The sequence below is a fragment of the Nerophis lumbriciformis genome, linkage group LG03 (assembly GCF_033978685.3).
Source record: "Nerophis lumbriciformis linkage group LG03, RoL_Nlum_v2.1, whole genome shotgun sequence".
Classification (NCBI taxonomy): Eukaryota; Metazoa; Chordata; class Actinopteri; order Syngnathiformes; family Syngnathidae; genus Nerophis; species Nerophis lumbriciformis.
Window position 1 is genome coordinate 9,626,507 of NC_084550.2, and position 22,352 is coordinate 9,648,858.

The following is a 22,352-nucleotide window of genomic DNA, read 5'->3' on the forward strand; positions in this document are numbered from 1 at the left end:
CATTTTTTGGGGAAATGTATTTGATAAAAGCCAACACCAAGAATAGACATTTGAAAGGCAATTTAAAATAAATAAAGAATAGTGAACAACAGGCTGAATAAGTGTACGTTATATGAGGCATAAATAACCAACTGGTATGTTAACGTAACATATTATGGTAAGAGTCATTCAAATAACTATAACATATAGAACATGCTATACGTTTACCAAACAATCTGTCACTCCTAATCGCTAAATCCCATGAAATCTTATACGTCTAGTCTCTTACATGAATGAGATAAATAATATTATTTGATATTTTACAGTAATGTGTTAATAATTTCACACATAAGTCGCTCCTGAGTATAAGTCGCACCCCCGGCCAAACTATGAAAAAAACTGCGACTTGTAGTCCGGAAAATACGGTATGTAGTTTGATCATTTTCCTCGACTGATGTACTTTATTTTGTACATATGTAGCATCGTCTACAAAGATACAAATAATTGCTATTGCGACATCCAGTGGACACATTTAGAACAGCAGTTTCTTTTATTCAAACATTTCAGGTTAATTTTTATACACAGCAAACTCATCCCGCGGGCCGGATAAAATCTGTTTGGTAGAGATGTCCGATAATGGCTTTTTTGCCGATATCCAATATTCCGATATTGTCCAACTCTTAATTACCGACTCCGATATCAACCGATACTGATATATACAGTCTTGGAATTAACACATTATTATGCCTAATTTTGTTAAACAATGTAACAAGGTTTTCCAAAATAAATCAACTCAAGTTATGGGAAAAAAATGCCAACATGGCACTGCCATATTTATTATTGAAGTCACAAAGTGCATTATTTTTTTAACATGCCTCAAAACAGCAGCTTGGAATTTGGGACATGCTCTCCCTGAGAGAGCATGAGGAGGTTGAGGTGGGCGGGGTTGGGGGGTGGGCGGGGTTGAGGTAGGAGGGGAAGCGGGGGGTGTATATTGTAGCACCCCGGAAGAGTTAGTGCTGCAAGGGGTTCTGGGTATTTGTTCTGTTGTGTTTATGTTGTGTTACGGTGCGGATGTTCTCCCAAAATGTGTTTGTCATTCTTGTTTGGTGTGGGTTCACAGTGTGGTGCATATTTGTAACAGTGTTAAAGTTGTTTATACGGCCACTCTCAGTGTGACCTGTATGGCTGTTGACCAAGTATGCTTTGCATTCACTTGTGTGTGTGAAAAGCCGTAGATATTATGTGACTGGGCCGGCACGCAAATGCAGTGCCTTTAAGGCACGCCCCCAATATTGCTGTCTGGGTGGAAATCGGGAGAAATTCGGGAGAATGGTTGTCCCGGGAAATTTTCGGGAGTGGCACTGAAATTCGGGAGTCTCCCGGGAAAATGGGGAGGGTTGGCAAGTATGACTGGGAGACGCAACTGCTCTGTACTTCTCTCTACATCCGTGTACCACTCCATACAGCGGCGTTTTAAAAAGTCATACGTTTTACTTTTTGAAACCGATACCGATAATTTCCGATATTACATTTAAAAGCATTTCTCGGCCGATAATATCGGCAGTCCGATATTATCGGACATCTCTACTGTTCGGGCCTGATCCGGCCCTCGGGCCGTACGTTTGACACCCCTGCTTTAACCCTAAAGAGATCTTATTGGTGCATTTAGTGCGATTCACTTTTATTATTGCCATTGTGTTGAATAAAGTCTAATTTTAAAAATTGGATAACATTGGTAAATCTTTTAAATTAGCTTCAAAAAGACAAAGTGACGCAAAAAGGTGACACATTTGTTCATCCATTGAAACCTGAATTGAATCCTAAATGAAACTGGAGGACACAAAGAAGTCAGAGTACTTGTTAAAAACATCAAGGGCCCGGACAAATACTGACGATGACATCATCTCCACGACAAGGACATAGACGATACAACTCATAAAGACGTGTCGCAGCTGGAGCGAACAACCACAAACAAGAGCAGACAAACATTACAGGGAGACAGAACAGGACCGCCGATGGGTCAGCCAACTTCCGGCACCCCTTAAAAATGTGGAAGACAGGTAAACATTGGGGGGGAGGGGAGTAAAAAAAATATTCAGTCTAAGGCTGGACTCCTGGAGAGGGGGTCCAGACTGAGGGCAGGGAAAAAACCTTAATAGCCATAGCACAGATAAACAAGTTACAAAGAATCCACAAGACTTGCAACAGAGGGTAGGATGTGGGGTCTACGGAGGCAGATGGGGGGTGGGATGCATATGCTCATTGTCCAGGGTGTAGTGTTGTGTCTTTAGGCCCGGTGTCGCTCTGTTGGCATTATGAGCAAAGTTCAAGTCCCGGGTGTTGTTGAAGGGAGGTCAGAGCGTCCGTCACTGAAGTGTCCTCAGGGGATGTCTGCAGTACGTACGTTATAACGCTTTAATTGTTTTCCTTCTTTCAAACAGGAAGTCAACTTAATGTAAAAATGGCAGTTATAGTGTAAATCAACTATCTGTAAAAAAGGGGTAGGATTAAATATAAGCTTTGCTTCATACTATTTTTTTTAAATGTGCAAATGCAACCACATGGTGTTCCTTAATGTAACTTGTCAAACATGTCTGCAGCTAAATCATATCACAACATCCTTGTTCAGATTCAAATAAAATAGGGACGACTGGTTTTTAATTCCACATTCCTAGATCTGTCCACCAGATGGTGCTACTTTTTCCCAATCACAGCATCTGGTAAGGTCTTTTTTAACTCCAATTATGATTTTTAGTGCACAAAATAATTCTTAACACGTATATTGCACAGCAGCAACATTCCCAATGTTGTAATTAGACGAAAAAAACGCTCCAATAGGAGGGAGAAATAATGGCTATACAACTTCTACACTGTATCTTATCTAAAAAAGGTTAACAAAAGGTGTCACTCAAAAATTGAGTAAAAGGAAGAACTGTAAGAAAAAAGTAAACTCACCACTTCAGCTGCAAAACTAAATAACCAAAATCCCTCTGCTGAGGAGGAGAAAAAGAAAACTCAAAATATCAACAAGGGAATTCATCCATCCATCCACCCATCTTCTTCCGCTTATCCGAGGTCGGGTCGCGGGGGCAGCAGCCTAAGCATGGAAGCCCAGACTTCCCTCTCCCCAGCCACTTCGTCCAGCTCTTCCTGTGGGACCCCGAGGCGTTCCCAGGCCAGCCGGGAGACATAGTCTTCCCAACGTGTCCTGGGTCTTCCCCGCGGCCTCCTACCGGTCGGACGTGCCCTAAACACCTCCCTAGGGAGGTGTTCGGGTGGCATCCTGACCAGATACCCGAACCACCTCATCTGGCTCCTCTCGATGTGGAGGAGCAGCGGCTTTACTTTGAGCTCCCCCCGGATGGCAGAGCTTCTCACCCTATCTCTAAGGGAGAGCCCCGCCACCCGGCGGAGGAAACTCATTTCGGCCGCTTGTACCCGTGATCTTGTCCTTTCGGTCATAACCCAAAGCTCATGACCATAGGTGAGGATGGGAACGTAGATCGACCGGTAAATTGAGAGCTTTACCTTCCGGCTCAGCTCCTTCTTCACCACAACGGATCGATACAGCGTCCGCATTACTGAAGACGCCGCACCGATCCGCCTGTCGATCTCACGATCCACTCTTCCCTCACTCGTGAACAAGACTCCGAGGTACTTGAACTCCTCCACTTGGGGAAAGATCTCCTCCCCAACCCGGAGATGGCACTCCACCCTTTTCCAGGCGAGAACCATGGACTCGGACTTGGAGGTGCTGATTCTCATCCCAGTCGCTTCACACTCGGCTGCGAACCGATCCAGTGAGAGCTGAAGATCCTGGCCAGATGAAGCCATCAGGACCACATCATCTGCAAAAAGCAGAGACCTAATCCTGCAGCCACCAAACCAGATCCCCTCAACGCCTTGACTGCGCCTAGTAAATTCTGTCCATAAAAGTTATGAACAGAATCGGTGACAAAGGGCAGCCTTGGCGGAGTCCAACGCTCACTGGAAACGTGTCCGACTTACTGCCGGCAATGCGGACCAAGCTCTGGCACTGAGCATACAGGGAGCGGACTGCCACAATCAGACAGTCCGATACCCCATACTCTCTGAGCACTCCCCACAGGACTTCCCGAGGGACACGGTCGAATGCCTTCTCCAAGTCCACAAAACACATGTAGACTGGTAGGGCAAACTCCCATGCACCCTCAAGGACCCTGCCGAGAGTATAGAGCTGGTCCACAGTTCCACGACCAGGACGAAAACCACACTGTTCCTCCTGAATCCGAGGTTCGACTATCCGGCGTAGCCTCCTCTCCAGTACACCTGAATAGACCTTACCGGGAAGGCTGAGGAGTGTGATCCCACGATAGTTAGAGCACACCCTCCGGTTCCCCTTCTTAAAGAGAGGAACCACCACCCCGGTCTGCCAATCCAGCAATCCAACAAGGGAATTCAGGATCAAGATATTCAAACAAGAGACGAGGCAAGGCATGGACAGGACACTAGAGAGGCACGAACAAACGAGACAATCTGGCACAGAACAAAGGGAGGCGTGGGCTTATAAGACACATGAGGGTAATGGGGAACAGGTGGAAACAATCAGGAATCAGGGATGACGTCAGACTGATGACACAAAAGGAAGGGCAAATGACCTGAAACGAGAGGAGAGTTACTTTTCAAACTAAAACATGCAATTCACAAGACACAAAAAACCAAGACAAGACATCTCTCACCGCGGTGTGACACTATAAGCAGCAGTTCATCCTCCGTATATTCAGATTAAAAAAGATAAGGATGTGAATCCTCATTTTTTCAAAACTAGTTGTCTTCGTTGTCTGTTACCAAGCCTGTCATGATTAGAAGTCAGACGTGCGCTGCTATGGAAACAGAAATCAATGCGCGGAAGAAATAAATCCTGGAAATAATTCAAATGTATCAAAATACGGTAAATATTGTACATTTTACATATTGTTATGAATGTGTCTGTTACTACATTATATATAGACTTGCAGTGTGTATATAAAATGTTGCTGGAAGGTTTTGAAGTTGTTTAGAGGGTTTTGAAGGCTACAACGGTGACTCCCATTAGCCGCATCTTTCAAGCTTTTTTTTATTAATCTTTAAAATCCTTAAAAAAAAAAAAAGTGTTATAGTCTCTCAGAATCAGAATAGATTTTATTGCCATTGTTTGAGAACGGGTTCACAAACTAGGAATTTTTCTTGGTGCAATCGTGCAACATAAAGCACATATAACACAGAATAGTGTTAGAATAATACTCTCATGTTTGTCAACGATAGGCAAAATAAAATAAAAAAGTGCAGTTCCCCTTTAAAAAAACTTATTTATGACTTTAGCTCCAGACTTCTTCGGTTTGTTTGATATTATCATTACTGCCACAAGTGGTGGAAAATTGTATTACAACTAAGGCCCGTACGGACCACAGCTGAGTGACAGGTATTCTTTGGCCGGCCCAACAATGGGGCCCTACGGTTAGGAAACATTGCTGTCCGCCATTGTCAGGTTCAAACACTGATGACATCTATTAAACAGACGAGAAGCAAGGAATCATGCAGAGACGGAGTTCAATTTGGCTCAATGAGGAGACACGTGTTTTGGGCTGTATTCTAGTTACAGATCCAAACTACGTTCTAAAAGTCCAGCCCGCGTGCTTTTTCTTCTTATTTGGAAGGTCCCTGTTTACATCACTGAAGCTGTCGCTGAGGGAAGGGGGTAATCTTGACAACTCCAGTTAGACACAATATATGATTATAGAAAAATGCAAATGTGTTGGCGCTGGTCTGGACACAACACTGATACAAGACGGTTTTGCAGATACAAAAATACAAATAATAACTATAGCAACGGCCCTTAAGCATGAAGTTGTGTGATAATGTATATACATGATTATTCTAACATTTCCCTCCTGTTTATCACATAACTTCCCCAGAATCTTCTTATCCCCAATAACTTCTTCTTGCGATTTTCAGTTAACAGTTCATTTCCCTAAGCCCAAGTTATGTTTACACTCAGAGTTCAGCATCATCATTTTTTTTTTTTCTCTTTTCAATTTTTATATGTAATCACCAGGGTCTGAAAACAGATCCAGGCAGGTATCCTCGTCCTTGTCGTCCGCCAGAAGGTGCATCTGAACAGTTTAATCGCTGTGGTGATCAGACGGTTAAGGAGAGAACGCAGACAGGGAATACAACAACATCCACACAACGTCAGTATTGCTGCAAACACAGCCATAGATACTAGAATTGATGATACCAAGGACTTGTATTTGCCGAACACATCCAACCATCCATTTTCGGGGCTCATGCCTGGATAGAAAATTGAAAAACAACATTTCCAAAGAGGCCGATTTGCCAGTGTATGGTTGTTGCTAACATGTGGCTAATTTATAAGGAAACGCAGTCTGGTGTAGTTGCAGTGGGAGGTGGTGTGAACGCAACATGGCTGCTAATTTACTCTGTTAAGAGCCAAATGGCAGACAGACTGTCTCCCTGCATGTCATCTCTCCATCTTTGTTGTGTGTGTGTGTGTGCGCATGTGTGCGCACAGCTGGGGTGTAAGTTATTATCAGCGTCACTGAAAGGCGGATGCTTATATGTAATGTGCTTACACGTGCACTTAGTGGAGTGCAGGATTCATGTCACTCATAAGGAGCAAAGAGTACTTTTTGAGAGTGACTGTCTGTCTTCGGGAAGCGTTGTTGGACTCGCAGGGTACCTGTGCTGAGAAATGGCCTTGTCAGACACCTGTGTGAGCGTGTACGATGGATGGGCCTGATGGTAGCCAAATTGTGCAGCGAGAGAAAAGGATGCACAAAGGAGCGACGCGCTACCTGATCCTCGCAGGTTAATATTGACACAGCCTTGGCACATACCATCATCAATCACTTTTTATTTTGCCTGCACTCCTTCTGGGTTTGCCTGTCACTAGGCAGAGTTTCTGCTCATTTCAAGCCCAATTAAAGAAGTCCATGCTGCTGCCTTTTTGGCACCTCGGGGCCAAATTTGCTCCTTTGTGCGGCTGAGAAAGGACAGGGGGAGTTGGCAGGAATGGTAACTACCAAATACGAGCACTAAAAATATCCATTCATCCATCCATCCATCTTCTTCCGCTTATCTGAGGTCGGGTCGCGGGGGCAGCAACCTAAGCAGGGAAGCCCAGACTTCCCTCTCCCCAGCCACTTCGTCCAGCTCTTCCTGTGGGACCCCGAGGCGTTCCCAGGCCAGCCGGGAGACAGTCTTCCCAACGTGTCCTGGGTCTTCCCCGCGGCCTCCTACCGGTCGGACGTGCCCTAAACACCTCCCTAGGGAGGCGTTCGGGTGGCATCCTGACCAGATGCCCGAACCACCTCATCTGGCTCCTCTCGATGTGGAGGAGCAGCGGCTTTACTTTGAGCTCCTCCCGGATGGCAGAGCTTCTCACCCTATCTCTAAGGGAGAGCCCCGCCACCCGGCGGAGGAAACTCATTTCGGCCGCTTGTACCCGTGATCTTGTCCTTTCTGTCATAACCCAAAGCTCATGACCATAGGTGAGAACATAGATCGACCGGTAAATTGAGAGCTTTGCCTTCCGGCTCAGCTCCTTCTTCACCACAACGGATCGATACAGCGTCCGCATTACTGAAGACGACGCACCGATCCGCCTGTCGATCTCACGATCCACTCTTCCCTCACTCGTGAACAAGACTCCGAGGTACTTGAACTCCTCCACTTGGGGCAAGATCTCCTCCCCAACTCGGAGATGGCACTCCACCCTTTTCCGGGCGAGAACCATGGACTAGGACTTGGAGGTGCTGATTCTCATCCCAGTCGCTTCACACTGGGAACTAAAAATATGACATCGTTATTTAGTAATTATTTATTTATAAGCTACTGCGTATGAAAATCAGGATCAGGATGCTTTATTATTGTCCATTCTTTAACATGTACAAGACATATAAGAACTGAAATTACATTTTGGGCACAGTCCCACTAAGAGCAGACATACGTTACAGGGAGACAAGACGGACCGCCGACGTTTCAGACACTTACGGCGCTCCTTAAAGGGGAACATTATCACCAGACCTATGTAAGCGTCAATATATACCTTGATGTTGCAGAAAAAAAGACCATATATTTTTTTAACCGATTTCCGAACTCTAAATGGGTGAATTTTGGCGAACTAAACGCCTTTCTAATATTCGCTCTCGGAGCGATGACGTCACAACGTGGCGTCACATCGGGAAGCAATCCGCCATTTTCTCAAACACCGAGTCAAATCAGCTCTGTTATTTTCCGTTTTTTCGACTGTTTTCCGTACCTTGGAGACATCATCGGTGTGTTGTCGGAGGGTGTAACAACACGAACAGGGACGGATTCAAGTTGCACCAGTGGCCCAAAGATGCGAAAGTGGCAAGAAATTGGACGTTTGTTCCGCACACTTTACCGACGAAAGCTATGCTACGACAGAGATGGCAAGAATGTGTGGATATCCTGCGACACTCAAAGCAGATGCATTTCCAACGATAAAGTCAAAGAAATCTGCCGCCAGACCCCCATTGAATCTGCCGGAGTGTGTGAGCAATTCAGGGACAAAGGGCCTCGGTAGCACGGCAAGCAATGGCGGCAGTTTGTTCCCGCAGACGAGCGAGCTAAACCCCCTGGATGTCTTGGCTCACACCGTCCCTTATGCCACCGAAGATGATCAAGAGAAGAATATCGACCCTAGCTTCCCTGGCCTGCTGACAACTCCAAAACTGGACAGATCAGCTTTCAGGAAAAGAGAGCGGATGAGGGTATGTCTACAGAATATATTAATTGATGAAAACTGGGCTGTCTGCACTCTCAAAGTGCATGTTGTTGCCAAATGTATTTCATATGCTGTAAACCTAGTTCATAGTTGTTAGTTTCCTTTAATGCCAAACAAACACATACCAATCGTTGGTTAGAAGGCGATCGCCGAATTCGTCCTCGCTTTCTCCCGTGTCGCTGGCTGTCGTGTCGTTTTCGTCGTTTTCGCTTGCATACGGTTCAAACCGATATGGCTCAATAGCTTCAGTTTCTTCTTCAATTTCGTTTTCGCTACCTGCCTCCACACTACAACCATCCGTTTCAATACATTCGTAATCTGTTGAATCGCTTAAGCCGCTGAAATCCGAGTCTGAATCCGGGCTAATGTCGCTATAGCTTGCTGTTCTTTCTGCCATGTTTGTTTGTGTTGGCATCACTATGTGACGTCACAGGAAAATGGACGGGTGTATATAACGATGGTTAAAATCAGGCACTTTGAAGCTTTTTTTTTTAGGGATATTGCGTGATGGGTAAAATTTTGAAAAAAACTTTGAAAAATATAATAAGCCACTGGGAACTGATTTTTAATGGTTTTAACCATTCTGAAATTGTGATAATGTTCCCCTTTAAAGGCCTACTGAAACCCACTACTACCGACCACGCAGTCTGATAGTTTATATATCAATGATAAAATCTTAACATTGCAACACATGCCAATACGGCCTGGTTAGCTTACTAAAGTGCAATTTTAAATTTCGCGCGAAATATCCTGCTGAAAACGTCTCGGTATGATGACGTCAGCGCGTGACGTCACGGATTGTAGAGGACATTTTGGGACAGCATGGTTGCCAGCTATTAAGTCGTCTGTTTTCATCGCAAAATTCCACAGTATTCTGGACATCTGTGTTGGTGAATTTTTTTGCAATTTGTTCAATGAACAATGGAGACAGCAAAGAAGAAAGCTGTAGGTGGGAAGCGGTGTATTGCGGCAGGTGTTGTGCCGGATAACGCACCCCCGCCGTAGAATGCACCCCCTGACTGTTGTGCCGGATAACACAGCCGGTGTTTCATTGTTTACATTCCCGAAAGATGACAGTCAAGCTTTACCATTGGCCTGTGGAGAACTGGGACAACAGAGACTCTTACCAGGAGGACTTTGAGTTGGATGCGCAGACGCGGTACCGTGAGTACGCATGCAGCTGCGGCATCCAAACATTTGATCGCTTGCCCGTACGTGCGTGCCGCTATGTGCATGTCACGTACGTCACTTTGGGGACTTTGGAGAAATATATGTGCTGTATGAACTTTGGGGAGGTAAACGGTACTTTGGGCTGTGGGATTGAGTGTGTTGTGCAGGTGTTTGAGTTGTATTGGCGGGTTATATGGACGTGTTTGTTATGCGGGATTAATTTGTGGCATATTAAATATAAGCCTGGTTGTGTTGTGGCTAATAGAGTATATATATGTCTTGTGTTTATTTACTGTTTTAGTCATTCCCAGCTGAATATCAGGTCCCACCCGCCTCTTACAGCATCTTCCCTATCTGAAGCTCCCACTGCCCTCTAGTCCTTCACTCTCACTTTCCTCATCCACGAATCTTTCATCCTCGCTCAAATTAATGGGGAAATCGTCGCTTTCTCGGTCCGAATCGCTCTCGCTGCTGGTGGCCATGATTGTAAACAATGTGCGGATGTGAGGAGCTCCACAACCTGTGACGTCACGCGCATATCGTCTGCTACTTCCGGTACAGGCAAGGCTTTTTTATCAGCGACCGAAAGTTGCGAACTTTATCGTCGATGTTCTCTACTAAATCCTTTCAGCAAAAATATGGCAATATCGCGAAATGATCAAGTATGACACATAGAATGGACCTGCTATCCCCGTTTAAATAAGAAAATTGCATTTCAGTAGGCCTTTAAAAAGGGTGGGAAAAAGGTGATATTGGAAAAGGGGGGAAGAGTAAAAAATATCAGTCAAAGGCTTGACCTTCGGGAAGGGGTCCAGACTGAGTCCAAGGGAAAAAAACTCATTTGCCATAGCACACATAAACATGTTACATATAATCACAACAACTCGCAACAGAGGGGGGGTTGGGGCCCTGGAGACCGGCCTGCTACTATAAAGCGCTACTCAGCCGTCCATCACCCTGAAGGGGAATTAAGCGGTGGTGAAGGCGTGGGGTGGGGGTGGGGAGTGTGTTTGTGTATATGCCCATTGTCTTTGGGTGTAGTGGAGTTGTGTTCATAAGCCCAGGGTCGTTCTGCATGCAATGCAAGCAAAGTTCGACTTCCAGGTGTCGTTGAGGAGGGAGGGAGGTCAAAAGCGTCCATCTTTGACATTTCTCAGGGGATGATTATAGAACAGCCTGTTCTTGTCCTCGAGGCCATTCGGGGGAGTCAAATCGTAGATAAAGATTTTAGTTTTTTCTCAAGCAGACAATACAATGGCTTGCCTGTTCTATTCGTCCATGCTGGCTGCTATCATATCCATTTTTTCCTTTACAGCAAGCTTCTCCATGATGTGATCCATCTTGCGATTCAGTTCAGAATTTGCCCCAGACTGTGATCCCACAGCCCATTTTGATAGAGGGAATCGGTTTTTTTTAAATTTATGTTTATGTACATGTAGATGCTGTATTGGAACAGATCCATTAAGATCTTGAGCAAAAATATGTTGTATAGGAATTAACTATATACAATAAACCATGAACAAAATGCTGTGTCACATGAATGGTTTTTGAAGTAATACGTACTTTCGTGACATGGAAAAAAAAAAAAAACATGGCGTTTACTTTTTGATATCAAAATGAAACACAAAGCAGTTTGGCTTATAAAGATTAAGTCTAATAAAAAAGCTTTGTTCTTCTCCAACAACGCCTCCCTAGTGTTTCAGTACAACAACCGAGAAAGAAAAAAAACCGGAGTGATACCTCTCACATCGAATACACAATCTTCACAGCCTTCGTTCAGTTCGATGAGATGATAAAACATTTTAGCTGGTATTGATGTTATTTGAACATTGATACAGTTTGCAGTTAAATAAAGGACGAGTAAATATAAAATTAAAGTTAAAGTACCAATGATTGTCACACACACACGAGGTGTGGCGAAATTATTCTCTGCATTTGTGAGCAGTGAGCGGTGGCCGCGCCCGGGAATCATTTTTGGTGATTTAACCCCCAATTCCAACCCTTGATGCTGAGTGCCAAGCAGGGAGGTAATGGGTCCCATTTTTATAGTCTTTGGTATGACTCGGCCGGGGTTTGAACTCACAACCTACCGATCTCAGGGCGGACACTCTAACCACTAGGCCACTGAGAAATATCCCAGTAAATAAACTAAAGACTTTATTAACAAGTTGTGACAACGTTCACGACACATCACCTGCTGCATTCTCCTTCGCCGTATACTTTTATTGTGGGGACAAGTGCGTCCGTCTCCAATATTGTCCACACCGGTCTCCATCTAAACACAGCGGTGCGCTCTTAAACGCACTCTGGGAAGCGAGGGAAAATGACCTTAAACCAAGCGCTTGGCTCCGTTTACTCCGAGGGGATATCTCCGGAGCTTGTCCGCCATGATTATCAAGCTAAACGACGCTAGTGCGCATGCGCCTGACTTCCTGTTGCTTAAAATGCATTAATAAATGACGGTTTTTCGGTAATTAAAAAATTAGACGGTATTACTAACCGTCTAGAATTTCTTTGCAAATTATCGTTATACCGTTTATTGTTACACCCCTTTAACAAGTAAGAAGTCGAGGGCGGTTACGGCATGTTCTTGCCACAAATGTTGGTCAATTTTTGGGGCATTACGGCGTTAAATTCGAGCCCTGCAAGCATATTTAAAATGCAGCCACTGCCATCTTGTGGAGTATTTAAAAAATAGATAAGAGTTGCCCTCAGCTGTTTGACAAAATAATACTGTATTTACGGTTGTATGACTTTATTGAGATTTGAATCAGTTTTACTTAAACTGCCTCGTTTAGTTTTCATTTACTTCCGTAAAAAAAACAACAGTTGTTCGGCAGGTCTAAATGAATAAATCGAGCAAATATGTTTTACAAGCAGTTCAGCTTTGCAAAAAAAATCATGGCTGTTAATCATTCCAAGAAAGAACGCTAAAAACAAAACACTACTTTTTGCTCGACAAACAACAACCCGTTAATGCAACTTTTTCATCCATCAGTCGCTGCATGTGCCAGGGAATTACCATAATGTGTGAATGGCGGCTGGTTTAAGAGCAAACATTTTAATTGCCAACCCATAAATCACAAAATGTCTCTGGGTGCATTTTTATCTCTCATCGCCGCAGATAAATCCCAACGTGGAATTGGGATGAGAAATATTGTAGAAGTAGTAACATGTATGTGCAATAATGTTATATGTGTATATGGATATATATGCATATGTATGGATATATGCATGAGTGTGGATATATATATATATATCCATCCACAACAGTACACCATGGCAAAAAAAGAACAATGCAACATTTGACGTCCCTATGGGAAGTTTTGACGGAGCAGAAACGTGTGAACTCGTTGGGAGTTTCCTCCTCTCCCAGCTCGCTAGCCTCAATCTGAACCTTGGTATTTACCGTGATGACGGACTGGCAGTGTGTCGCGCCTCACCAAGGAGCAGCGAGAATACCAAGAAGCGCATATGCCAAATTTTCAAAGAGAACGGCCTACGGATCACTATTGAAGCCAACAAGCAAACCGTCAACTTCCTTGACGTCACTTTCAACCTGAGAAATAACAGCTACCAACCATTCACGAAACCCAACACAACACTCCAATACGTGCACCATGACAGCAACCACCCATCCACCACCACGAAAAGAATACCTACCGGAATCAATAAAAGGCTATCGATGCTGTCATCTAGCAAAGCTGAATTTGACCAAGCAACCCCCCCGTACCAAAAAGCCCTTGATGAAAGCGGATACAATTTCACCCTCACCTATGAACCCACGCCAGGAAACCAGCCAAAAAAGAACAGAAAACGGAACGACATCATCTGGTACAACCCCCCATACAGCAAAAACGTCTCAACGAACATTGGACACAAATTCCTCAATCTGATTGACAAACACTTTCCCAAAGACAACATCCTAAGAAAAGTATTCAACAAGAACAACATTAAATTGAGCTACAGCTGCATGAACAATATACGACAAATCATCTCAAACCACAACAAAACAATTGCAAATGAGCCGTCGGCCCTCAGACAGAGCGACTCCAAAACCAACAAAGGATGTAATTGTCGAAAGAAACCTGATTGCCCCCTCAACGGGGGGTGCTTACAAACATCAGTTGTCTACCAATCTAAGGTAATACGCAAGGACATTAACACATCCGACACATATGTAGGATTAACCGAGGGAGAATTCAAAACCAGATGGAAGAATCACAAGGCTTCTTTCAGGAACAAAAACCTGCGAAATACCACAGAACTCAGCAAACACATTTGGGACCTCAAAGACAATAATGTTGAATATTCAATAACATGGCAAATTCTTGCATCCAGCACACCTTACAATAGTGGTAATAAAAGATGCAACCTATGCTTGAAAGAGAAACTGTTTATTATTTACCGTCCAGACCTGTCATCCCTCAACAAGCGCAGCGAAATTGTAACAACATGCCGCCATAGACGGAAACACCTCCTAGGCAACACATGAGCCAATCACCACGCCCCTAGGCCAGCCTGTACCCACCCACTCTGTGCCCTATATAAACCATGGTATGCGAATGCTCCCATTAAAATCTCCTGACGATTGAGGGTACCCCCCCTCATGAAACAGGCCTGTAGAGATGAAATAGTCTTGTGATTTTTTTCCCACACATACATATATATATATATATATATATATATATATATATATATATATATATATATATATATATATATATATATATATATATATATATATATATACACTAGGGATGTCCCGATCAGATATTTGGATCGGATCGGCTGCCGATATTTGCCAAAAATTGCGTATCGGCAAGGCATGGGAAAATGCCAATCCAGATCCAGTTTAAAAAAAAATCTGGTCCGATTTAAATAATACATTCCACTTTTCTGCTGCTCCGTAATTTCCGTTCCGCATTTTCCAGCACACCTTCAACACATCCACAGGTCTGTGAATTCTCACGCAGTTGCTTTTAGCTGCTGGCATTACACGACAGGCTCTTCTCACTCTTTCCTGTGTCTCCCTCTCACAGACAGCAAGTGCACCTTCTTACACACGCCACATACTGTCACGTCATACGTCACATACTGTCACGTCATACGTCACATACGTATACGTCCTCCCCGAGCAGAGAGGTAGCAGCATGGCTAACGTTAGCTGTGATGCTAGCGCATCCGTGCGAGCAACGCTCCCTCTAAGGCAGTGGTTCTCAACCTTTTTTCAGTGATGTACCCCCTGTGAACATTTTTTTAATTCAAGTACCCCCTAATCAGAACAAAGCATTTTTGGTTGAAAAAAAGAGATAAAGAAGTAAAATACAGCACGATGTCATCAGTTTCTGATCTATTAAATTGTATAACAGTGTAAAATATTGCTCATTTGTTGTGGTCTTTCTTGAACTATTTGGAAAAAAAGATATAAAAATAACTAAAAACTTGTTGAAAAATAAACAAGTGATTCAATTATAAATAAAGATTTCTACACATAGAAGTAATCATCAACTTAAAGTGCCCTCTTTGGGGATTGTAATATAGATCCATCTGGATTCATGAACTTAATTCCAAACATTTATTCACAAAAAAAGAAATCTTTAACATCAATATTTATGGAACATGTCCACAAAAATCTAGCTGTCAACACTGAATTTTTTTTTTGAGACATTTGAAAAAAATCTCACGTACCCCTTGGCATACCTTCAAGTACCCCCAGAGGTACGCGTGCCCCCATTTGAGAACCACTGCTCTAAGGTGCTCGCCTGTGCAATTGCGCACTGTTTAAGCGTCCTCTGCGCATAGCAAATCTATGCCACGCACAAAATCAAATAAAAAAATAAGCGCATAACAATTTTCGACACACGGACACGACAGAGAAAACAGTTTTCATCATCATTGTTCAAATATTATAACGTCTGTCAAGACGCTTATCTCCATTCGGTGCCACACGTCCACACCATCAAAATGCCGAGGCAAAAATTTCCACAACACCGTATGAAAAAATGTGTGATTTTTTTAGTTGTGATTTCCTTCTCTGCATGAAAGTTTAAAAGTAGCATATATTAATGCAGTATGAAGAATAATGTTTTAATGTAGACATGCAAGCCTTGAAAGAAAATTTTGAAAATCAAGACTACATTTCCTGCAAATGGGTGCATTTCTACCCTATATTTTAACTTTAGATTTATCCTCATATCAAACTCTTTTGGCTGTCTTTTTGACACTTATATCCGGCGCCCCCCTCCACACCCTGGATGATAAATAATGTAAATAATTCAATGTGATTATCTTGTGTGATGACTGTATTATGATGATAGTATATATCTGATAGTATATATCTGTATCATGAATCAATTTAAGTGGACCCCGACTTAAACAAGTTGAAAAACTTATTGGGGTGTTACCATTTAGTGGTCAATTGTACGGAATATGTACTTCACTGTGCAACCTACTAATAAAAGTCTCAATCAATCAATCAAAACACATAGAATCATCATACTGCTGTGATTATATGCATCAAGTGTTCATTCAAGGCTAAGGCAAAATATCGAGATATATATTGTGTATCGCAATATGGCCTTAAAATATCGCAATATTAAAAAAAGGCCATATCGCCCAGCCCTAGTTCAATGATGCCATTTCTGTTTGTCATGTATAATTTTGTCTATTTTGTGTTTATCCTTGAATAAACAGGTCCGTTTCTTGTTACCAACCATTGTGTATTATTCAAACTCCCCTAATTCAGCTGGCTAGTTGTTATCAAGAGTACTAAAACCCTTTTCAACATGATTCTGACAACTAAGTAGGCTAAATAACTTTAAACTTTAATACATGCTCGGATAGGCCAGTATCGGTCAGTATCGGTATCGGTCAGTATCGGTATCGGATCGGAAATGCAAAAACAATATCGGTATCGGATCGGAAGTGCAAAAACCTGGATCGGGACATCCCTAATATATATATATATATATATATATATATATATATATTCTTTTTTATCTTTTTTTTTTTTTTTACTATTTATATTACTAAATTATTGTGTATGCACCTTAGGGCAGTGGTCCCCAACCTTTTTGTAGCTGCGGACCGGTCAACGCTTGAAAATTTGTCCCTAATTTTTTTTTGTCATAAAGAAATACAATCATGTGTGCTTACGGACTGTATCCCTGCAGACTGTATTGATCTATATTGATATATAATGTATATATTGTGTTTTTTTTTATGTTGATTTAATTAACAAAAATAATAATAATAATATTTTTTATTTATTTCTTGTGCGGCCCGGTACCAATTGGTCCATGGACCGGAACAGGGCGGTGGTTGAGGATGGGGATTTACCTCCCCGGTGGTTGGGGACCACTGCCTTAGGGGATCTGCTCCAATTTTGTTGTTCTTTGAACCTGTTCACTTTAATAATGACAAATAAAACTATATTCTATTCTATGTATCTAGTGACTGCAGTAACTGTCAGGTTCAAACACTGATGACATCTATTAAACAAGACAAAAGGCAAAGAATTAAACAGAGACAGAATTCAATTTGGACTCAATATTGAGGAGAGTCGTCTGTACACTGTACCCTCGACAGTATCTCAGCACGCTCTCGCCAAAAGATTGCACGCCTCCTTCTTTTATTTTGGACCCTCCCCGACCACATGGCCACCGCTGTTTCCAAAGGACAAAGGTCGCAGAAAGTTCACAGAAAAGGTTGTGAACAATTCGCAGAAAAGGTCAATTCAAAAAGAGTTCGTAAAATAGTTTAAAAAAAAAAAGGTCCATAAAATAGTTCAAAAAGACGTTCGTAAAATAATTCAAAAAGAGGTCCATAAAATAGTTCAAAAAGAGTTCGTCTGGAAATTGGGCAGATCCTACCATCTCTCCGCTTTGAAGTGCTTGGGTTAGAACAATATCTTTCTGTTGATTACCATACATGAAAGAACACAGGAACACCTTCATCTTGCTTTCCCCCCCTACACAGTGGAGTTTTACGAGCCTTACTCTTGGTAGGTTTCAAAGACAGCTTTTGTCTTCTCACCAGAACCTCAATGTAACACAAAGTTTTTGTGATAATTTTGAAACGATTATTCTAACAGTAACAACAGTGGAAGAGAATGTTTATTAATCATTGGTATACAAGAAACGTAATGTTTATAACTCATTGTTAGACAGTTTTTTATTAATCTTGATTTGTATCCTATTTTTAACCATTTTAATTTGCTTTAAATAAAATACAAAATTTTAAAAATTGCTTTAAGTAAAATGAATACATTAAATACATTTAGTAAAAAAATGCTTTTAGTAAACCTTACTGGGAACTAGAGATGTCCGATAATGGCCTTTTTGCCGATATCCGATATTGTCCAACTCGTTATTACCGATTCCGATATCAACCGATACCGATATATACAGTCGTGGAATTAACACATTATTATGCCTAATTTAGTTGTGATGCCCCGCTGGATGCATTAAACAATGTAACAAGGTTTTCCAAAATAAATCAACTCAAGTTATGGAAAAAAATGCCAACATGGCACTGCCATATTTATTATTGAAGTCACAAAGTGCATTATTTTTTTTTAACATGCCTCAAAACAGCAGCTTGGAATTGCTTGCTCTCCCTGAGAGAGCATGAGGAGGTTGAGGTGGGCGGGGTTGAGGTGGGGGGTACCAGGGGGGTGTATATTGTAGCACCCCGGAAGAGTTAGTGCTGCAAGGCGTTCTGGGTATTTGTTCTGTTGTGTTTATGTTGTGTTACGGTGCGGATGTTCTCCCGAAATGTGTTTGTCATTCTTGTTTGGTGTGGGTTCGCAGTGTGGCGCATATTTGTAACAGTGTTATAGTTGTTTATACGGCCACCCTCAGTGTGACCTGTATGGCTGTTGACCAAGTATGTATTGCATTCACTTGTGTGTGTGAAAAGCTGTAGATATTATGTGATTGGGCCGGCACGCAAAGGCAGTGCCTTTAAGGTTTATTGGCGCTCTGTACTTCTCCCTACGTCCGTGTACCACTCTGTACAGCAACGTTTTAAAGAGTCATACATTTTACTTTTTGAAACCGATACCGATAATTTCCGATATTACATTTTAAAGCATCTCTAGGTTGTTTTTTTTTTTTACATTATTATTATTATTTTTTTTTAATTTTCTACTCATGACACCCCCATGCTCTTGTGACAAAACATCCCCTTTATCTCCCATTATAAACACACAGTTTAATTGCATTGTCATTACAAAACATCACCCTTAAAGGGTTTCTAATTTCAAGGTTTCATGCAAAACATTTAAAAATGTGTCATATTTACTGTTTGGAATGAGTTTGGAGAATTTTTCCATTCTAGATGTGTGCAGAAAGATTTCGGCATGTTTTTGGACTAATATTCACCCAGTATTTCCCAGCTGCAACAACCCATGTGCCCACCTGAGGGAGTCATCCTTCACCATAATTCTCACATTGAAGTGCTACAACCAAAGCACAATACCCTGCAAAAACTGAAATCTAAGTAAGATTAAATATCTCAAATAAGGGTGATATTTGCTTTCTTTCTGTCTAATAAGATAATTCTTCTCACTAAGCAGATTTTATGTTAGTGTTTTACTTGTTTTAAGGGTTTTGGTCCTAAATGATTTCAGTAAGATATTACAGCTTGTTGCTGAGATTTGATGACCTATATTGAGTAAAACATGCTTGAAACTAGAATATCAACTGTTGCAAAGCTGTGTCATCAACACTCACAAGTATAAAACTACTTTTTTACAGTACTTATTTCAAGCATGGAAAAAAAATCATGATTTTGACACAATTGTGTCTCATAATTAAAACAGATGGCACCCAAATGGACTTTGCTGTTTTATTTACAATGAAACAATAGAAAATACGTACTCATATAGTAGTACAGTTGGCACAGTACAGTAAACTGACAGTTAATATTTAAACATTTAACATGTGACATTTCTAACAACTTTGAACAGAAATAGTTCATGCACATTCAGATAAATTCCTCAAAATTACAATAAAAAAAAATTTGGCCAGGGACCGGGCTGTATATATGCACACTAATTGACTGAAAGAGCACGCACTTGGCGCGATGATGTCATGTTATCGATGGAAAAATGCATTTTTAGACCATATGATTTGCCTGAGCGGCTAGGAGACCCCGAGAGTAACAAGCGGTTGCCTTGTTGCCTTTCCATTAAGAACAATAAATTAGTTTTTAGTATAAGTTTGCTGGTTTCAAGAAATGTAATTCATTATGTCAAGATAATGGCACTAGCATTTACTTCATTTAAGAATATTTTTCAACATATTGAGCAAAAAGGTCTCTTTTTTTTCGACCAAGAAAAGTGCACTTGTTATTAGTGAGAATATACTTATTTTAAGGTATTTTTGGGTTCATTGAGGTTAGCTAATTTTACTTGTTTTGGAAAGTCTTGACAAGCCGAATTTTCTTGTTCTATTGGCAGATAATTTAGCTTAGTTCAAATAAAATACCCCTCATTTTTGTATTTTTTTTTTCTTGTTATTGAATACTGACTTTTTGCAGTGTAGACACACCAATGCACTGTCCAGCTTTGGTAGTAAAAACAACACTAAGTGGTGTTTTTTACTTTCCCCAAAATAACTCTAAAATGTATGATGTCATAAACAAGTCAAAGGGTGACACCACAGTTGTATCAATGCCTTCTTGCAGCATGTATCTGTTAAAGCAAACGTAATGACTCAGATTTCCCTCAGCCAGGTGACATCTATTTTATGACTGGCTGTAGCAGGACAACAGCCCAGGTGAAAACTCTCCTTTTGTGTTATGCAAACCATGTCCCTCAAGCCAAAGCACACACGCAAACACATGCACATGTAGTCAGTCATATGCTAGTTTTCTCCAAAAAGAAATTCAAAAATGCATAATTAGATTGTGTAATTACTCAAAAATGTGTTTACAATGAGGCACGGTTAGTGTGTGCCTCACAATACACCTGAGTTTCTGTGTGGAGTTTGCATGTTCTCCCCGTGACTGCGTGGGTTCCCTCCGGCTACTCCGGCTTCCTCCCACCTCCAAAGACATGCACCTGGGGATAGGTTGATTGGCAACACTAAATTGGCCCTACACTGCAAAAACTGAAATCTAAGTAAGATGAAATATCTCAAATAAGGGTGATATTTGCTTATTTTCTGTCTGATAAGATAATTATTCTCACTAAGCAGATTTTATGTTAGGGTGTTTTACTTGTTTTAAGGGTTTTGGTCCTAAATGATCTCAGTAAGATATTACAGCTTGTTGCTGAGATTTGATGACCTATATTGAGTAAAACATGCTTGAAACTAGAATATCAACTGTTGCAAAGCTGTGTCATCAACACTCAAAAGTATAAAACTGCTTTTTTAAAGTAATCATTTCTTACTTCAAGCATAAAAAAAATCATGATGCCGAGCGCATATCATTATGTCAAGATAATGGCACCAGCATTTACTTCATTTAAGAATATTTTTCAACATATTGAGCAAAAAGGTCTCTTTTTTTCTACCAAGAAAAGTGCACTTGTCCTCTCCAAGGTTTCTCATTGTCATTCACATCGACGTCCCACTGGGGTGAGTTTTTCCTTGCCCTTATGTGGGCTTTGTACCGAGGATGTCGTTGTGGCTTGTGCAGCCCTTCGAGACACTTGTGATTTAGGGCTATATGAATAAACATTGATTGATTGATTATTAGTGAGAAAATACTTATTTTAAGGTATTTTTGGGTTCATTGAGGTTAGCTAATAGGGCTGTGGGAAAAAATCGATTTGAATTCGAATCGCAATTCTCATGTTGTGTGATTCAGAATCGATTCTCTCTTCTTTTTTTTTTATCTGTTTTTTTAATTAATTTATTTTTTCATAAAAAAAAAAAAAAGTAATTATTTTTCTTTTTAATTAATCAATCCAACAATACACAGCAATACCATAACAATGCAATCCAATTCCAAAAGCAAACCCGACCCAGCAACACTCAGAACTGCAATAAACAGAGCAATTGAGAGGAGACACAAACACGACACAGAACAAACCAAAAGTAGTGAAACAAAAATGAATATTAACAACAGTATCAATATTAGTTACAATTTCAACATAGCAGTGATTAAAAATCCCTCATTGACATTATCATTAGACATTTATAAAAATAAAAAAAGAACAATAGTGTCACAGTGGCTTACACTTGCATCGCATCTCATAAGCTTGACAACACACTGTGTCCAATATTTTCACAAAGATAAAATAAGTCATATTTTTGGTTCATTTGATGGTTAAAACAAATTGACATTATTGCAATCAGTTGATAAAACATTGTCCTTTACAATTATAAAAGCTTTTTACAAAAATCTGCTACTCTGCTTGCATGTCAGCAGACTGGGGTAGATCCTGCTGAAATCCTAT

At 41.3% G+C, this 22,352-nt stretch overlaps 1 protein-coding gene across 6 annotated transcripts in view; it reads left to right on the forward strand.

Annotated features, from left to right (window-relative positions):
• LOC133578811 (uncharacterized) overlaps positions 1-22,352 on the forward strand; it is a 180,012-nt gene that overhangs the window by 78,947 nt on the left and 78,713 nt on the right. Inside the window, exon 1 of one of the 6 annotated variants that reach the window (XM_061933340.1) lies at positions 1,785-2,042. The exons of the other annotated variants lie outside the window; for them this stretch is intronic. The gene's annotated coding sequence lies outside the window, so the exon portion shown is untranslated. Of the gene's footprint in view, positions 1-1,784; positions 2,043-22,352 lie in introns of those variants that run through there. 6 annotated transcript variants of the gene reach the window in all.